The following is a 17,059-nucleotide window of genomic DNA, read 5'->3' as shown; positions in this document are numbered from 1 at the left end:
ACCATCGCCCTCCTGCACCTTGGTTCACTGAGAACTTGAAATTGGAAAAATCGAAATGCAAAGTTCTGGAAAGACGCTGGAGGAGGGACTATGCGCCTGACACCAAACTTGCATACAAAAAGGCTAAAAAGGACTACCATATTCTCTGCAAATCGGCTTATGCCGAATATGTCACTTTGACTATTTCTAGTACACTGAATTGTTCTGAGACCCATTTCAAAAGTTTTCGGGCTCTGAAACCAAGCCATGCCTCCTGCACTAAATAATTTACAATGTGAAGACTTAGCCAAATATTTTCCCCATAAAGTAGATTAAATATATTCCAAAATGAAGGATAGGAAACTGGACAACAGCCTTCAACAAACATCCTCATTTCCTCTTTTAGCTAGGACAATCTTTTACCAAGACAATGAGGCATCAGAATCTAGGGCTACACTTGAATCCTGGTCCCCACTAGATATGAACTCCTTAAAACGGATTATCGATAGCAATAAATCTGGTTCACATCGTGATCCTCTTCCAATCTCGGTGCTTCTACAGCTTGAGTCACCTTCACTCCTGATAATTATGGAACTTCTGAGCGCCTCCCTGGAGGAAGCAACAGTTCCTTCAGAGTGGAAGCATGCAATGGTGCTTCCTTTCTTAAAGAAGGCCAACGCTGACCAGGACCAGCCGTCCAACTACCAGCCTATTTCACTGCTTCTGTCCCTTTCAAAAATTCCTGAAAAGCACAAACTCTCAACAAGCCCTATTTGTTGAATCACAAAGATTTTTATATCCATCTCAGTCAGGCTTTAGAGACGGTTTTTCGACTGAAGCAACACTCCTTGGAGTCAAGGAAAGGTTGTGATACCATCTAGATGCAGGAGCTACAGTAACCCTCATACTGCTGGGCTAAAACGCAGCGTTTGACACGGTCTCTCATGCCGTGTTAGTGGAGGCTTTAGGATCCTTGGATATAACTGGACCAGGGTGAGACTGATTTGCATATGGTCATGTCTGAACTGGGGTGGCGAAGTGAGCTAAAGAACGGTGATGGATTAAACCCAGATTAGTTGACTGGGGGTGAGTGTTTGTATTGTCAACGCTCCGTCCATCACCACCTTTTGTTTTTCTTATAACTGGAACAGCCCTTATTTGGCTCATTTCTTTTCTTAGGGACCGTACATTCCAGGTCTTCTCTCCTGCCGCCTAGTGCAATAAGCATGTCTCCCCCTATGGGGTACCTCGGGGCTCTTTTTTAAGCCCTTTATTGTTCAACGTGCATGTCAGACCTTTAGCCAACATTGCAGAAGAGACTGAGTTATCCTTGTTCTCCTATGAAAATGACATCCAGATTATCTTCTCCCTCTCTGCTGAGAAAGCAGCTGTAACATCAGCTTTGCAGCTAGGTCTGCGTAATATTGCATCTTGGATGCAGGCTAATTTTTTTTTTAGACTTAATGGGGAGAGAATGGAGGCCTTGATCCTGGGGAAGCATAAAGATCTTTCAGGCCCCCAACATTGGCCCATTGCAATGGGTGCTGTCCCTGAACCTTCTGGCCATATTCGCAAGGCTTCATCATTGACGACTCACTATCTAAGAAAAACCAAGCAGTAAACGTGGCTGCAAATTGTTTTACCATACTGAAATGGTTCAAAAAGATTATCTGGATACAGCCCAGCATGACTCAGAAAACCGTGGTCCAAGCTCTTGTCACCTCAATACTGGACTATGGCAACATCCTCTATTTGGGGCAAATAAGGAGGTAACCCGCAAGCTGCAGGTAGTCCATCACTCTCCTGCATGACTGATTTATCAGGTTCGTAGAATTGCCTCTATCTCAGGCCCTCTGCATGACCTTCATTGGCTCAGGGTGGAGAGGAGAATTAAGATCAAAGCCCTGAGCTTCATGTTCAAAATCATATCTGGAGCAGCCCCACAATACCTGCAGACACTGGTTCACCCCTACTTGCCGTCATGCGCGCTTCGCTCTTCCACTCAGGCGAATTTCTCTGTACCTAGATTTAGACTGTCACGTATGGGCAGTCGATCATTTGCCTATTTAGGCCCACTTTATGGAACTCTCTCCCTGTGCTACTTTGCAATGAAACTGTATAAGCCTAAAAACTTGGCTGCTCAATCAATATTTGTTCCCTTCTTCTTGGTCCTTCCAAGCTGGCGCCGGGAAACCCTTTTTGGGTAGCTGTTGTGCCTTACAAAATAAAAATACAATACAATACAATACATGTCTCCTAGCCAGTCCCAGGTCCTGGGTTGGCCACGGCCCCCCACACACACAAGACCTGCCTCTTCACCAGCAGGAGTGCAAGCAATGTAAAGCAACTTGGGCTTGATTACGAGTCTGGCAGTACAAAGACCACCAGACTCACAGTGGCGCGGTTGTGGCGGTCTTCTGATGGCCCTATTGCAATTAGCGTGGTCAGACAGCCATTGCACTGCCGCAGCCACCAGAGAATCACCATTCCCTGGCGGTGTTGTGGCAGTCTTGAGGCCACAATATGATTGGTGGGACCATCGTGGTGCTACCAAGCATAATATGAGTTTCAGCTACGTGCCAGATTTCATGGCGGTTCCTACTCCATGAAAACCATGACAGAGAGGAAAGAAAGGGGGCCCTACAGGATGCCCTTGTGCCTCAGGCACAAGAGGTGCATGCATGGGGGCACAGCATGTGTCCCCCTGTGTATATTCACCCCAGTTCATGAGGGGCATGGACTTTACAGTCCATGCCGTGTGGTAACTTTTTGGCATTCCCATTGCCGTACCCATTTCCTGAGGTGCCATGTAAGTTGGAGGTACGTACCGAGAGAGTGCAAAATCCACCTGCATGCACCTGTAATATAGCTCAAAGTCTGGAGAATTCCCTTAGCATACAGCAGAACCAGTTTTTCCCACCTCAACCAGGGTTGTTGTCCCACCCAGATCAATACAATTAGATGCAGCTTGAGTGTGGTGAAAAAATGCTTGGTAAGAGGAATGAAGATGTTGGTGAATAGGTAAAGAAGCTTAGGCAAAATAATCATTTTTACCATTGCAATCCATCTCATCAGCGATAGTGGGAGAGTCCTCCCATGGACCACGCACTCCTCAATGAGGGTTATGGGTGTCCCATAATTTTCCTGGACCATTTTTTTTCCCCGTGTATCCAGACTCCCAGATACTTGATAGACTGCTTTGACCAGGGAACTGGGAAGTCTAGTGTAGATGGGGCCATTGTGGATGTGTTCTAGTTTATAGATACCTCTCAAACAGTGCGAGCAGAGTATATTCTCAGATAAACGGGGTAAGGTTGTGGGCCGGGTCTGTCAGGTACAGCATGATACAGTCTACATATAGGGACACTACAAGGTTCCAGGGGGAAAATGCCAACCCCCCTCTGCGTGTGCAGCTGTTATATGGCTCAGGCCAGGGGCTCTGAGGCCAGGGCACAAAGAAGGGAGGGACAGTGGGCAGCCCTGTCTCATGCCACATTCAATGGGGAACGTCTCTGACAGGAGCCCCATGCATCTGTGAGTGGTCGGGAGAGTATATAATAATTTCACCCAGCGTATTAACTGCTGTGTGATGCCTATCTACACGAGTACCACAAAGACGTATGACCTCTCCAGGAAGTCGAAGGCTATGGTGGCATCCAAGAAGACCTCCACTGCCTCCTGCGTTGGGTTAAGCTGATGCAGAAGCATAAATAGGGTTTGCAAATTATGTGCGTAGAGCTGCCTGGTATAAACCCCACCCGGTCTGGGAGCACCAGCATGGGCATCATAAGAGTTAGCCTGTTGGCCAATATTTTGTCCAAGATCTTGGCATCTAGATTTATAAGTGACAGTGGTTGATATGAGTTAGGGGCATCCAGCAGTTTACTTGGTTTTAGTGGCATAATGAGGATAGATTGTCTCATAGTGAGGGAAAGTATCCCTTGTTTGACTGCTTCATTATATACCTGCAGGAGTTGCTGGGCCAGTAAAGCCGCATAGCATTTATAAAACTAAACCAGCAACCTGTTTCCTGATGCTTTCCATGCAGGGAGCTCGCCTATAATTGATTGGACCTCCTCTAGGGAATTGGGATCCTCCAAGGGGCATCTGTACAGCCCGTCCATCCAGGCCAAAGCAAGCCAGTCGAAATATTTTGTATACTCCCCGCAGTGTGGCAGGGCAGAGGAAGCATATAAGGCAGTGTAATAGTCAACTAGTTCCAGTAATATATCTGGAATCTTGTATATTGCGTTACCATCCCCTTTCATTAGGTGTGTTGTCGTGGATATGTCAGTCAGGTCACAAAAGTATAGCAAGTGTAAGTAAGTAACCATTTTGTATAGCGCTCAAAAGCCCAAGGGTGTCTTGGCATTAGCGTTCCCAATGCAATTGCTAATAGCATATGGTTTTAAATGGAAACCTGAGAAAAGAGACAGGTTTTTAGTCCTTTCCTAAAGGGAAGCAAATTAGATTGGGATTTCAACATCCAGGGCATGGAGTTCTAAAGTTTAGAGGCACAGAGCAAAAAGTTTCTGCCGCCCCATCTTGCCTTATTTATTCTGAGGATGGCTACTAGTTTAGCTGAACCTGATTTTAGTGTACGCCCTGGTCTATACCAGGTAAACAACTTTTTAAAGGACTCTGATCCTGTCCGATGGAGAGCTTTATGCACCAGAGAGAGAGCTTTGAATTTCATCCTTTCCCAGATCAGGAGTCAGTGATGGCTTCGGATGAACTGAGAAACAGATGTTAATTTCAGCATTTTCAAAAGCAGCCTGGTGGCTGCATTTGACAAAGTTGAGGTTTTTGCAATAAACGTTGCTGAGAGCCTACATATAAGGCATTACAGTAGTCAATTTATATGACGACTAATGCCACAATGACTGTCTTTTGAAGATCTAGAGGAATAAAAGGAAATAGTTTTTATAGAATTCTAGTAGAAAAAACAAGATCAAGTGATTTGGTTAATCTGATTGCAAAAGCATAATTTCCTGTCAAAAACAACTCCCAAATTTCTTGCCTTTTGGACTGGGGAAAGGAGTGGGCCTAAACGTGATGGCTACCAACAGTCTCAGAAGGTTGTGTCATTTGCAAAGGGTATTACTTCAGTTTTGACTGAATTTAGGTTCTGATTATGATGGCGGGTGGACCTCCACCGACAGGCCACCAGTGATGGTCTGACCACAACAGCCCCTCTGTACGACCACCGAAATACAATACTGGTGGTCGGGCGCACAGCAGTGGGAGGAAGTTTGCCACCTTTGCTAGAATCAGTGATCCCAACAGGGCGGTGGTGCCAAGACAGGCACCATCATCGGCATTATGATATCCCTTTCGGAGAGCCTTTTAGAGGCGGCAAAACTGCCATGAAAAGACCTATCAGAAATGGAATTTGGGGTCCCCAAACAGGGCCCGTCTATTGGGTCCACTGTAAAGTGGCCCTGGGGGCACACATATAGAGCCCCCACTCACCTCCATGCACTGCACTGTGTGCAATGCACCACATGGTGGATGGCACACAGTCTATGAGAATGCTTCTTTTCAAAGCAGCTTGTGCTATGGCCCTTTTTCTTGGGCTGCAGTACAAGACTCCTTGAAAAAGAGCACTTTGCGACTGCCAGCCGGGTGGTCGCATCATAATGCATTGGTCGGACCACCGCCAGCTTGTGGGGGATCTCCTGACCACCGCATTAGCGGGTGGTGGTTTGACCTCCTGCTATCATAAACAGACCCTTAGTTTCAGATAATTACTCTCTGTCCAGCTCACAATATGAGAAATATATTCCCTAAAATATTTGCCCACTTCCTCAACTTTAGATGTTATTGATGCCACAATTTGTCTCATCAACATAAGAAATTACTATTGCCCTAGCTGCGGAGGAGATTGGCCAATGGGGTGACATAGATATTAAAAAGTGTAGGGCTGAGTTTGGAGGCTGGTGGCCCCTCATATGGAAGGGGGAAGGGATCAGAGACAAAATCCCCATGGGCAATAACTTGCTCTCTAACCCACAGAAAAGAGCTGAGCAGGGGAAGTGCTCTATCTCTGAAGCCAATGGTCTAAAGCAGGCTAATAAAAATTGAGTGGTTGACCATATCTAAGTCATCGGATAGATCAAGAAGAATCAATGGCGCCTTCCCGCCCTTGTCGACCTCCATTCTTTTTTCCTTCCCGAGGTCCTACTGTGTGCGATGGTTGAACTTGAAACCATGTTGAGACGGATCCTGAATGTTATTTGAGTCTAAAAAGGTCAGCATTTCCTCATGTATTACTTTTTCCAGTATCTTAGCAGGCATTGGAAGTCACAAGTTGGGCCGGTAACATCCTGAGGATCAAGAGTACCTTTTTTGTCAACAGGAGTACATATGCTTTTTTCTAGGCTGCTGAAAAATGTCCTTCCGACATGATGTTATTCAACAGTTCAGTGAGGACACAGTGTCGGAGACCTCATGTAAAATGCGGGGGAACAAGGGTACGTAGGTGTCAGGGACCGTCCGGGACTATGTGGGGAACACAGTCAGGGACTTGGGCAAGGACTGGGAACTGGGTAGAAAACTTACACAGGAAGAGGAGTACAGCGCTGCCCAGGATCATACAGGAGTAAGAGGAGAAAAAGGGATCTAAAGGGGAAGCCTGTACAAGTGAACAAGATGGGTAAGACTTAGAAACGAAGGGCACTCACAAAGCAATTTAGCATTCAGAATAACTACACCCAGGATGAATGTGCAAGACATATATATGAAACAACTTTAACAATAAAGGGGGGTGTGGGGTAAAGCACTCGGGAGCTCCACACAGGAAGACTGAAGCTCAGTAAGTTTCTAATCCCACAATTGCTGTTACATATACTGACTGCAAATATCCACATGTAGGATATGGATACAAAGGCAGGGTCTGTGTAGCTTATACCTATAGTGATGTTATAAATGTACCTCAAAGACAAAACTCAGAGTGAACAAGAAACACCACCTAGGTAGTCAGCTGAGCCCACGGATCCTGGCGATCAAACAGGAACACACAAGGCAGTAACAGCAAAGGGGTAGAACTAAACACAAGCACAATAGACAAGGAGATAGCAAGGAGGAGTGCTTAACAGGAAAGGAAGGAAATGACCGGGCACACTTGGCAGAAAGCAGGTAACAAACATACAAGGTAACAGAAGTAAGACCGCAGAATAGAAAGACAGCAAACTAGAACTGGAACCAAGGAAATGGGAAGTAAGGCAGGGACTGGAAACGGATATACAGAAGGGGAGGCTACAAGGGTATACTAGAATAGTGCAGGTTAAGGAATCAAGAAAACAAAGAAGCATAGAAGGCAGTATTGGGGCAGGAATAAGAAGTGAGGTAAGGCTCAGGAGTCAAGGCAGCACTGCAGGCAGTGCTGGTTCAGGAACAGGGAATTACTAAAGCTTCAAGGAGTCAAGGTAGCACTGCAGGCAGTGCTAGTTCAGGAACAGGGAAATTACTAGAGCTCAGGAGTCAAAGTAGCACTGCAGGCAGTACTGGTTCAAGGAAACAGGACATAGCTACAGCTCAGGAAACAAGGAGTCAAGAGAGCACTGCAAGCAGGGCAAATCAGGAACAATGAATAACTAAGCCCAGGAACAAAGAATAACTATAGCTCAGGAACTCAGGAAACAAGGTAGCACTGCAGGCAGTGCTAATTCAGGTACAGGGAATAGCTATAGCTCAGGAACTCAGGAAACAAGGTAGCACTGCAAGCAGTGCTAATTCAGGAGAAGGGAAACTGCTGCAGTTCAGGAACAAGGAATACTAAGGCTATGGGGGTCAGGGTAGCACTGCAGGCAGTGCTAATTCAGGAACAGGGAAAAGAGCAGCAGGTCAGGAACAAGGCATAATTAAAGCTCAGGAAACACTGGAAACAAGAATGGCAAAAGCTCAGGGAACTCTGGAAACAAGAATTTGTCCCACCGGTAAACAGCTACAATGACAAACCTTTGCCTGAAGGGAGCTGGGGCTTAAAAGAGCTCACAGTAATCACATGCAGCTGGTGTGAGCAGGCTAGCATCAGCCAGCCACAGGTGAGCTGAATTCCTCCACCCATCCTTGGCCTGCAGGGGGGGAGACAAAGCAGTGAACAGGGAATTCTGGGTAATGGAGTTTCAGGCATGAATAGGCTGGCTTCATGTATAAGCAGGTTGGCTTTCACAAAACCCGGCATGGATTGGGAATGGATGTCAATTCCCAAAAAGTGTCCAAATGCCTGGAAGTCAGGATATGCATACAGGTGAGTGTCTGGGGGCATATTAGAACACTGGAACACCCCATAATTTGGCCCCCTGGTGGTGGGCAAGAGAGCACAGGGAGCGAATCGTGACAGTACTCCCCCCTCCAAAGACCGTCTCCCGGAGTCTGGAACTAGATCCAAAGCCTTTGCTCATAAGAATTAAGTCCATTTCCATCATAGATGCAGTGCATGCTATCAGAGGACGGAAGGTACATTTTGATGTTCTGGAGGGTTGTATAATTGTCTGAAAATAAGCAGCAACATCCAAAGCAGAACTTTGAGGAAGGAAGCACTCTGATGCAGGAGGCAGAATAGAATGCAGATCTGAAGAGTCCAAACCCAGAAACAGGGGCTTAGAAGCCTGAATTAAAGGTGTTTGAAGTCCTGATGATGGCAGGCGAGAGAAGCACTCTGAAAACAAATAAGATTGATTGTAGGGTCAAAAGCAGACAATGGATTGGCAGGAGAGACAGAGGTCAAAGGCAAAGTGGCTGAAGACAAAGGAGGCAACGAGAAGCAGACCTGAGGCTCTGGCCTTGGATGAAGACACACAGAAGACTCACGTGCAGGTGTCTTTGAAAGCAGGTATGCAGGAGACCCAAGCTCTGGAGACTTACATGTTGAGAGTTTTGTCTCTGATGCTGGAGATTCAGTCTCTGAATGTATATGTGCTGAGACCTCTGGAGGCTGGCAAACTGGAAGCACAGGGTCAAAAAGTAGGCAATATAGAGGGCCAAGGCCAGAATGGAGGGAGCCTGGAAGCTCTGGTACTAAAGGCAGGGAGCCTGGAAGCTCTGGTGCAGAAGGCAGAGAGCCTGGAAGCTCTGGTGCAGAAGGCAGGGAGCCTGGAAGCTCTGGTGCAGAAGGCAGGGAGCCTGGAAGCTCTGGTGCAGAAGGCAGGGAGCCTGGAAGCTCTGGTGCAGAAGGCAGGGAGCCTGGAAGCTCTGGTGCAGAAGGCAGGGAGCCTGGAAGCTCTGGTGCAGAAGGCATGGAGCCTGGGAGCTCTGGTGCAGAAGGCAGTGAGCCTGGAAGCTCTGGTGCAGAAGGCAGGGAGCCTGGAAGCTCTGGTTTGGGAGTCACACAGGCTGGAAGCTCTGGCTTAGTAGGCAGGTGAGCTGTGGGCTTGGGCTCTGAATGCAGGCAGTCTGGAGGCTCCGGTACTAATGGCAGGCAAGCTGCAGGCTCATGCTCAGATGGCAGGCAGGCTGCAGGTTGAAGTTCCGAAGGCAGCAGGCCGGTTGAGGACTAAAGAGACTCTGAAAGCAGCATGCCGGCTGAGGACTCTGGAGACTCTGCAAGGAGACTAGCTGTTGGCAGAGAGGCACAAGGATGACAGATTTTAAATTCTGGGAATGGCCATTGCCAATGAACATCCCCGATGTCAATAGTGACATCTTCACAGTTCCTTGGCTCTTTTAAACACACTGATGTTCTTTCTTCGGGATGGCTCAGAATAGTGTTTTTCTTAGAGTCTCTGATGACCAGACTTCCTTTACCATTTGGCAGTTCACAACTCTTAATCAGAGGAAATAGGCCAGAGATTACTTGGTCATGGGAGATCTTTTCATTTTCTGCAGCATTACAAGGTGGTACAAATGCATTGGAGCACAGAGAATTATCATTTCCTGAATTTTCAATTAGTGTTGTGTTTGAAGGCGTCAAGATGGTGTTGCTTCTCAGCGAGGATGTGGACTTCAGTTGCAGCAGTTAAATCAAGAGCATGGTCTGAGTCACAGGACATTGTCACATCAAAATGTGGGTCAATGGTTCGGGTTTTGTCTGTACATCAATGGCCCGTGTGTGTGATACCCCCGGGGTGGAAGTGACCTCACTACCAGGAAAAGAAAGCAAAGGGATGTTTTGTGTCTTGCCTGGAATTTGGGGTTCCTCAAAACTGGAGGAACACATCTCAGAAGTAGCACCTAGATGTAATGTAGCACTAGAACACAAAACAGAGAAGTTAGAAAATTCAGAATTCAAACAAATACTTTCCTTAACTGCAGTTTGAGACATGGTACTATGGCTATTCTTATTGGAATCTGAGTTATCAGCCACAGTATTATTTACACAATTACTGGACCAGTTCTGAGGGGAACGCAACAGAGAGCGCAAGGTTTCATTCTCCATTTCTAAGGAGGTTAACATAGAGGTGGAAAGTGGTCTTGTACAGGGGATTTAGATTTCCACTTGAACTCTGGGTTATAATTTTTTTAAGAGTCTGAAACTTTTTATTCTCTTGTTGCAATTCAAGAATATTGGATGAAAACATATGCTGTGAGAACTGCAGATCTTTCTCTACAAGGACAGTGGTAGACTTGGCAACTTCACAAGCAACAGAGTTATACCTTGGATTTTGTTCAAAGTGTCTATTAGCCTCCTGTGTTCCAGTAGGCCTTTTCTCTCTTTTGTTGAGCTGATTATTGTTTACTTTGAATGTGGTATCTAACAAGGTCCCTTTATTATCCGGGACTGTGATCTTTACTGGCCTACGAGACTGCGTAAAATCATTTGAATGGAGAACAGAGGTTATATAATGAATCTGCTCGTTCTTTGGCTGCTGTGTGGTTAAACATGCTTAAACTGGGGTCATTGAACTACCAGTTTGGCAAGATGCTGAAAAATACTGTGTCTGGAAATTGGCTTCAAAGAAAACTTTGTCTTGACAGGGGGTCTCTGAGTTACAAGCTTCAAGAAAATGTCCCCTAATAGTACCACTCTCTAAATTACTATATTGTCTTTCTGCTGCTAACAAGGTTTGCAGAAATTTGTTTTCATCCTGTAGGTCACAGGCTGACATCAGGTGAGGTTCAGGGTTACAGATGGAATGAAAATCTAACATAGTAGGATCCGCCAACCACAGGGAATAATATTCAGCACGTAACAGTCTGTTATGTTCAATGAATCGATCTCTAGAGTCTAAGGACTTTCTACTAGGTTGTATAGAACTGCCCTGCCTTGGCAATGATGTCTGCCATCATATGCAAACTTTCTGGTTCTGATGCTAAACATCTTGACAAGAACTAACAGGGTGGTTTTAAAAAAAAGTTTGCTAACTGAATGCAAAGAAACCTCACAAGTGACCCTGGAAATGTAGGTTGGTCATTCTGTGAGGGACTGTCCGGGACTATGTGGGGAACGCAGTCAGGGACTTGGGCAAGGACTGGGAACTGGGTAGAAAACTTACACAGGAAGAGGAGTACAGCTCTGCCCAGGATCATACAGGAGTCAGAGGAGAAAAAGGGATCTAAAGGGGAAGCCTGTACAAGTGAACAAGATGGGTAAGACTTAGAAATGAAGGGCACTCACAAAGCAATTTAGCATTCAGAATAACTACACCCAGGATGAATGTGCAAGACATATATATGAGACAACATTAACAATAAAGGGGGTTGTGGGGTAAAGCACTCGGGAGCTCCACACAGGAAGACTGAAGCTCAGTAAGTTTCTAATCCCACAATTGCTGTTACATATACTGACTGCAAATATCCACATATAGGATATGGATACAAAGGCAGGGTCTGTGTAGCTTATACCTATAGTGATGTTATAAATGTACCTCAAAGACAAAACTCAGTGAACAAGAAACACCACCTAGGTAGTCAGCTGAGCCCACGGATCCTGGCGATCAAACAGGAACACGCAAGGCAGTAACAGCAAAGGGGTAGAACTAAACACAAGCACAATAGACAAGGAGATAGCAAGGAGGAGTGCTTAACAGGAAAGGAAGGAAATGACAGGGCACACTTGGCAGAAAGCAGGTAACAAACATACAAGGTAACAGAAGTAAGACAGCAGAATAGAAAGACAGCAAACTAGAACTGGAACTAAGGAAATGGGAAGTAAGGCAGGGACTGGAAACGGATATACAGAAGGGGAGGCTACAAGGGTATACTAAAATAGTGCAGGTTAAGGAATCAAGAAAACAAAGAAGCATAGAAGGCAGTATTGGGGCAGGAACAAGAAGTGAGGTAAGGCTCAGGAGTCAAGGCAGCACTGCAGGCAGTGCTGGTTCAGGAACAGGGAATTACTAAAGCTTCAAGGAGTCAAGGTAGCACTGCAGGCAGTGCTAGTTCAGGAACAGGGAAATTACTAGAGCTCAGGAGTCAAAGTAGCACTGCAGGCAGTACTGGTTCAAGGAAACAGGACATAGCTACAGCTTAGGAAACAAGGAGTCAAGAGAGCACTGCAAGCAGGGCAAATCAGGAACAATAAATAACTAAGCCCAGGAACAAAGAATAACTATAGCTCAGGAACTCAGGAAACAAGGTAGCACTGCTGGCAGTGCTTATTCAGGTACAGGGAATAGCTATAGCTCAGGAACTCAGGAAACAAGGTAGCACTGCAAGCAGTGCTAATTCAGGAGAAGGGAAACTGCTGCAGTTCAGGAACAAGGAATACTAAGGCTATGGGGGTCAGGGTAGCACTGCAGGCAGTGCTAATTCAGGAACAGGGAAAAGAGCAGCAGGTCAGGAACAAGGCATAATTAAAGCTCAGGAAACACTGGAAACAAGAATGGCAGAAGCTCAGGGAACTCTGGAAACAAGGATTGGTCCCACCGGTAAACAGCTACAATGACAAACCTTTGCCTGAAGGGAGCTGGGGCTAAAAGAGCTCACAGTAATCACATGCAGCTGGTGTGAGCAGGCTAGCATTAGCCAGCCACAGGTGAGCTGAATTCCTCCACCCATCCTTGGCCTGCAGGGGTGGAGACAAAGCAGTGAACAGGGAATTCTGGGTAATGGAGTTTCAGGCATGAATAGGCTGGCTTCATGTATAAGCAGGCTGGCATTCACAAAACCCGGCATGGATTGGGAATGGATGTCAATTCCCAAAAAGTGTCCAAATGCCTGGAAGTCAGGATATGCATACAGGTGAGTGTCTGGAGGCATATTAGAACACTGGAACGCCCCACAATTCGGCCCCCTGGTGGTGGGCACGAGAGCACAGGGAGCGAATCGTGACAGTACTCCCCCTCCAAAGACCGTCTCCCGGAGTCTGGAACTAGATCCAAAGCCTTTGCTCATAAGAATTAAGTCCATTTCCATCATAGATGCAGTACACGCTATCAGAGGACTGAAGGTACATTTTGATGTTCTGGAGGGTTGTATAATTGTCTGAAAATAAGCAGCAACATCCAAAGCAGAACTTTGAGGAAGGAAGCACTCTGATGCAGGAGGCAGAATAGAATGCAGATCTGAAGAGTCCAAATCCAGAAACAGGGGCTTAGAAGCCTGAATTAAAGGTGTTTGAAGTCCTGATGATGGCAGGCGAGAGAAGCACTCTGAAAACAAATTAAGATTGATTGTAGGGTCAAAAGCAGACAATGGATTGGCAGGAGAGACAGAGGTCAAAGGCAAAGTGGCTGAAGACAAAGGAGGCAATGAGAAGCAGACCTGAGGCTCTGGCCCTGGATGAAGACGCACAGAAGACTCACATGCAGGTGCCTTTGAAAGCAGGTATGCAGGAGACCCAAGCTCTGGAGACTTACATGTTGAGAGTTTTGTCTCTGATGCTGGAGATTCAGTCTCTGAATGTATATGTGCTGAGACCTCTGGAGGCTGGCAAACTGGAAGCACAGGGTCAAAAAGTAGGCAATATAGAGGGTCAAGGCCAGAATGGAGGGAGCCTGGAAGCTCTGGTACTGAAGGCAGGGAGCCTGAAAGCTCTGGTGCAGAAGACAGGGAGCCTGGAAGCTCTGGTGCAGAAGACAGGGAGCCTGGAAGCTCTGGTGCGGAAGGCAGGGAGCCTGGAAGCTCTGTTGCAGAAGGCAGGGAGCCTGGAAGCTCTGGTGCAGAAGACAGGGAGCCTGGAAGCTCAGGTGCAGAAGGCAGGGATCCTGGAAGCTCTCATGCTGAAGGCAGGGAGCCTGGAAGCTCAGGTGCAGAAGGCAGGGAGCCTGGAAGCTCTGGTGCTGAAGGCAGGGAGCCTGGAAGCTCCGGTTCGGGAGTAACACAGGCTGCAAGCTCTGGCTTAGTAGGCAGGTGAGCTGTGGGCTTGGGCTCTGAATGCAGGCAGTCTGGAGGCTCCGGTACTAATGGCAGGCAAGCTGCAGGCTCATGCTCAGATGGCAGGCAGGCTGCAGGTTGAAGTTCCGAAGGCAGCAGGCTGGTTGAGGACTCAGGAGACTCTGAAAGCAGCATGCCGGCTGAGGACTCTGGAGACTCTGCAAGGAGACTAGCTGTTGGCAGAGAGGCACAAGGATGACACATTTTAAATTCTGGGAATGGCCATTGCCAATGAACATCCCCGATGTCAATAGTGACATCTTCACAGTTCCTTGGCTCTTTAAAACACACTGATGTTCTTTCTTCGGGATGGCTCAGAATAGTGCTTTTCTTAGAGTTTCTGATGACCAGACTTCCTTTACCATTTGGCAGTTCACAACTCTTAATCAGAGGAAATAGGCCAGAGATTACTTGGTCATGGGAGATCTTTTCATTTTCTGCAGCATTGCAAGGTGGTACAAATGCATTGGAGCACAGAGAATTATCATTTCCTGAATTTTCAATTAGTGTTGTGTTTGAAGGCAAACTGGAACCAAGGAAATGGGAAGTAAGGCAGGGACTGGAAATGGATATACAGAAGGGGAGGCTACAAGGGTATACTAGAATAGTGCAGGTTAAGGAATCAAGAAAACAAAGCATAGAAGGCAGTATTGGGGCAGGAACAAGAAGTGAGGTAAGGCTCAGGAGTCAAGGCAGCACAGCAGGCAGTGCTGGTTCAGGAACAGGGAATTACTAAAGCTTCAAGGAGTCAAGGTAGCACTGCAGGCAGTGCTAGTTCAGGAACAGGGAAATTACTAGAGCTCAGGAACTCAGGAAACAAGGTAGCACTGAAAGCAGTGCTAATTCAGGGGAAGGGAAACTGCTGCAGTTCAGGAACAAGGAATACTAAGGCTATAGGGGTCAGGGCAGCACTGCAGGCAGTGCTAATTCAGGAACAAGGAAAACGGCAGCAGGTCAGGAACAAGGCATAACTAAAGCTCAGGAAACACTGGAAACAAGAATATCAAAAGCTCAGGGAACTCTGGAAACAAGGATTGGTCTCACCGGTAAACAGCTACAATGACCAACCTTCGCCTGAAGGGAGCTGGGGCTTAAAAGAGCTCACAGTAATCACATGCAGCTGGTGAGAGCAGGCTAGCATCAGCCAGCCAGAGGCGAGCTTAATTCCTCCACCCATCCTTGGCCTGCAGGGGTGGAGGCAAAGCAGTGAACAGGGAATTCTGGGTAATGGAGTTTCAGGCATGAATAGGCTGGCTTCATGTATAAGCAGGCTGGCTTTCACAAAATCCGGTATGGATTGGGAATGGATGTCAATTCCCAAAAAGTGTCCAAATGCCTGAAAGTCAGGAAATGCATACAGGTGAGTGTCTGGAGGTATATTAGAACACTGGAACGCCCCACTATTCGGCCCCCTGGTGGTGGGCACGAGAGCACAGGGAGCGAATCGTGACAGTAGGGGCACCTGACGTTATGGAAGTGATAAGTTTGGCTACTTATGTTGCAGTGAGAGAAGATAATTTTCTGCTCACTGTTTGGTCTCTCACCTCGCCATAGGCCCTTGTCCTCCCATACTTATGAGAATGGTGGACTTCCTGTTGTGCTGCATCCGAGAACTCTGTCTGTTTGCATCGAAGTTCAGCCAGAATTGTAGCAGACCGTGACATTTGGTAGTTGGCCTCTAAGGTTTTTAGTTCCCATTCAAGCTGGCCATGGCTTTCTCAAAGTGCCTTTCTCACCCTTTGATGTTTTGCAATGCATATATCTCGAATGTACGCTTTGAACGCCTCCCACACCATTCCAGAGGACTTCACAGACCCTTCATTCGCTCAAAAATATTGCCGGATTTCAGCCCCCAACTCTTTAGCCAATACTGTGTCCAGTAAGGAAATTGGGGATAGGCGCCACGTGAAAGCACGGTGTTTGGTAGAAGGTGTAGGTATGGCCAACACAAACAGGGAATGGTCAGTCAGAAGTGTGGCGAAGGTGGCCAACATCCGTCATTCACCCGTAAATGTCCGCTGTATAAAGCCAATAATCTAAGAGGGCCCAAAAACCATGGACTGTAGAGACATGTGTGCCCTCAGTACGAGTGGGAAACGGGTACACCAGAGGTCTCCCATAGTAAGTATGTTGGCAATGGCAGCCACGGCGACCTGATGTTTGCAGGTAGCGGTGTTGGAACTATTGGGGTTTCTGTTTAGGACCAGGTTGAATTTCCCTCCCAAAAGAATACAGTGGCAAACCAGGGCCTGACATCTTGTCCACAGCCATATGACAAAGTCAGGGTAGTCAGTATTAGAGGAGTAGGAGTTCATGAGCGTAATATGTTTACCCCCTAGTTTCACCTGTATTATGTCATAGCAGCCTTGTGGATCACTAGCTTCATGTAAAAAGCATTAGGGGACACCTCATTTAATGAGGATGATCATCCCCCAGGTATAGGAAGCATTATTGGAGAGGGAGCAATGTGCGCTCCATTGGGAGGCTAAGGAGGTCTGGAAGTGTGGTGGGTGGTGGGTCTCCTGCAAGAAGAGGAGAACATCAATTTTGGGACAACCAAGATACGCTAACACTAGCCATGCTTTGCGGGTGTTATTTAGCCCTCTCACATTCCATGTCAGCAGAATGAGAGGAAGGGAGGCAGTTAAGATGTGCACCAGGACAGCAGGATAAGCAGCACATAAGTGAGGTGATAAAGGCTCTGTGCCCTATTTGTAGTCCACCGTGCACAGAAGTCAAAAGCGCCATACCGCCTGTGGGTATAGTGACTGAGGTCATAGTAGTGTGCCTGCCATGCAGAACCTGAATCCCCGCTCCCACACCA

This window comes from Lissotriton helveticus, chromosome 1_1 (assembly GCF_964261635.1).
Source record: "Lissotriton helveticus chromosome 1_1, aLisHel1.1, whole genome shotgun sequence".
NCBI classification, from domain to species: domain Eukaryota; kingdom Metazoa; phylum Chordata; class Amphibia; order Caudata; family Salamandridae; genus Lissotriton; species Lissotriton helveticus.
The sequence above is the reverse complement of the archived record's forward strand: the minus strand, read 5'-3'. Positions refer to the sequence as shown.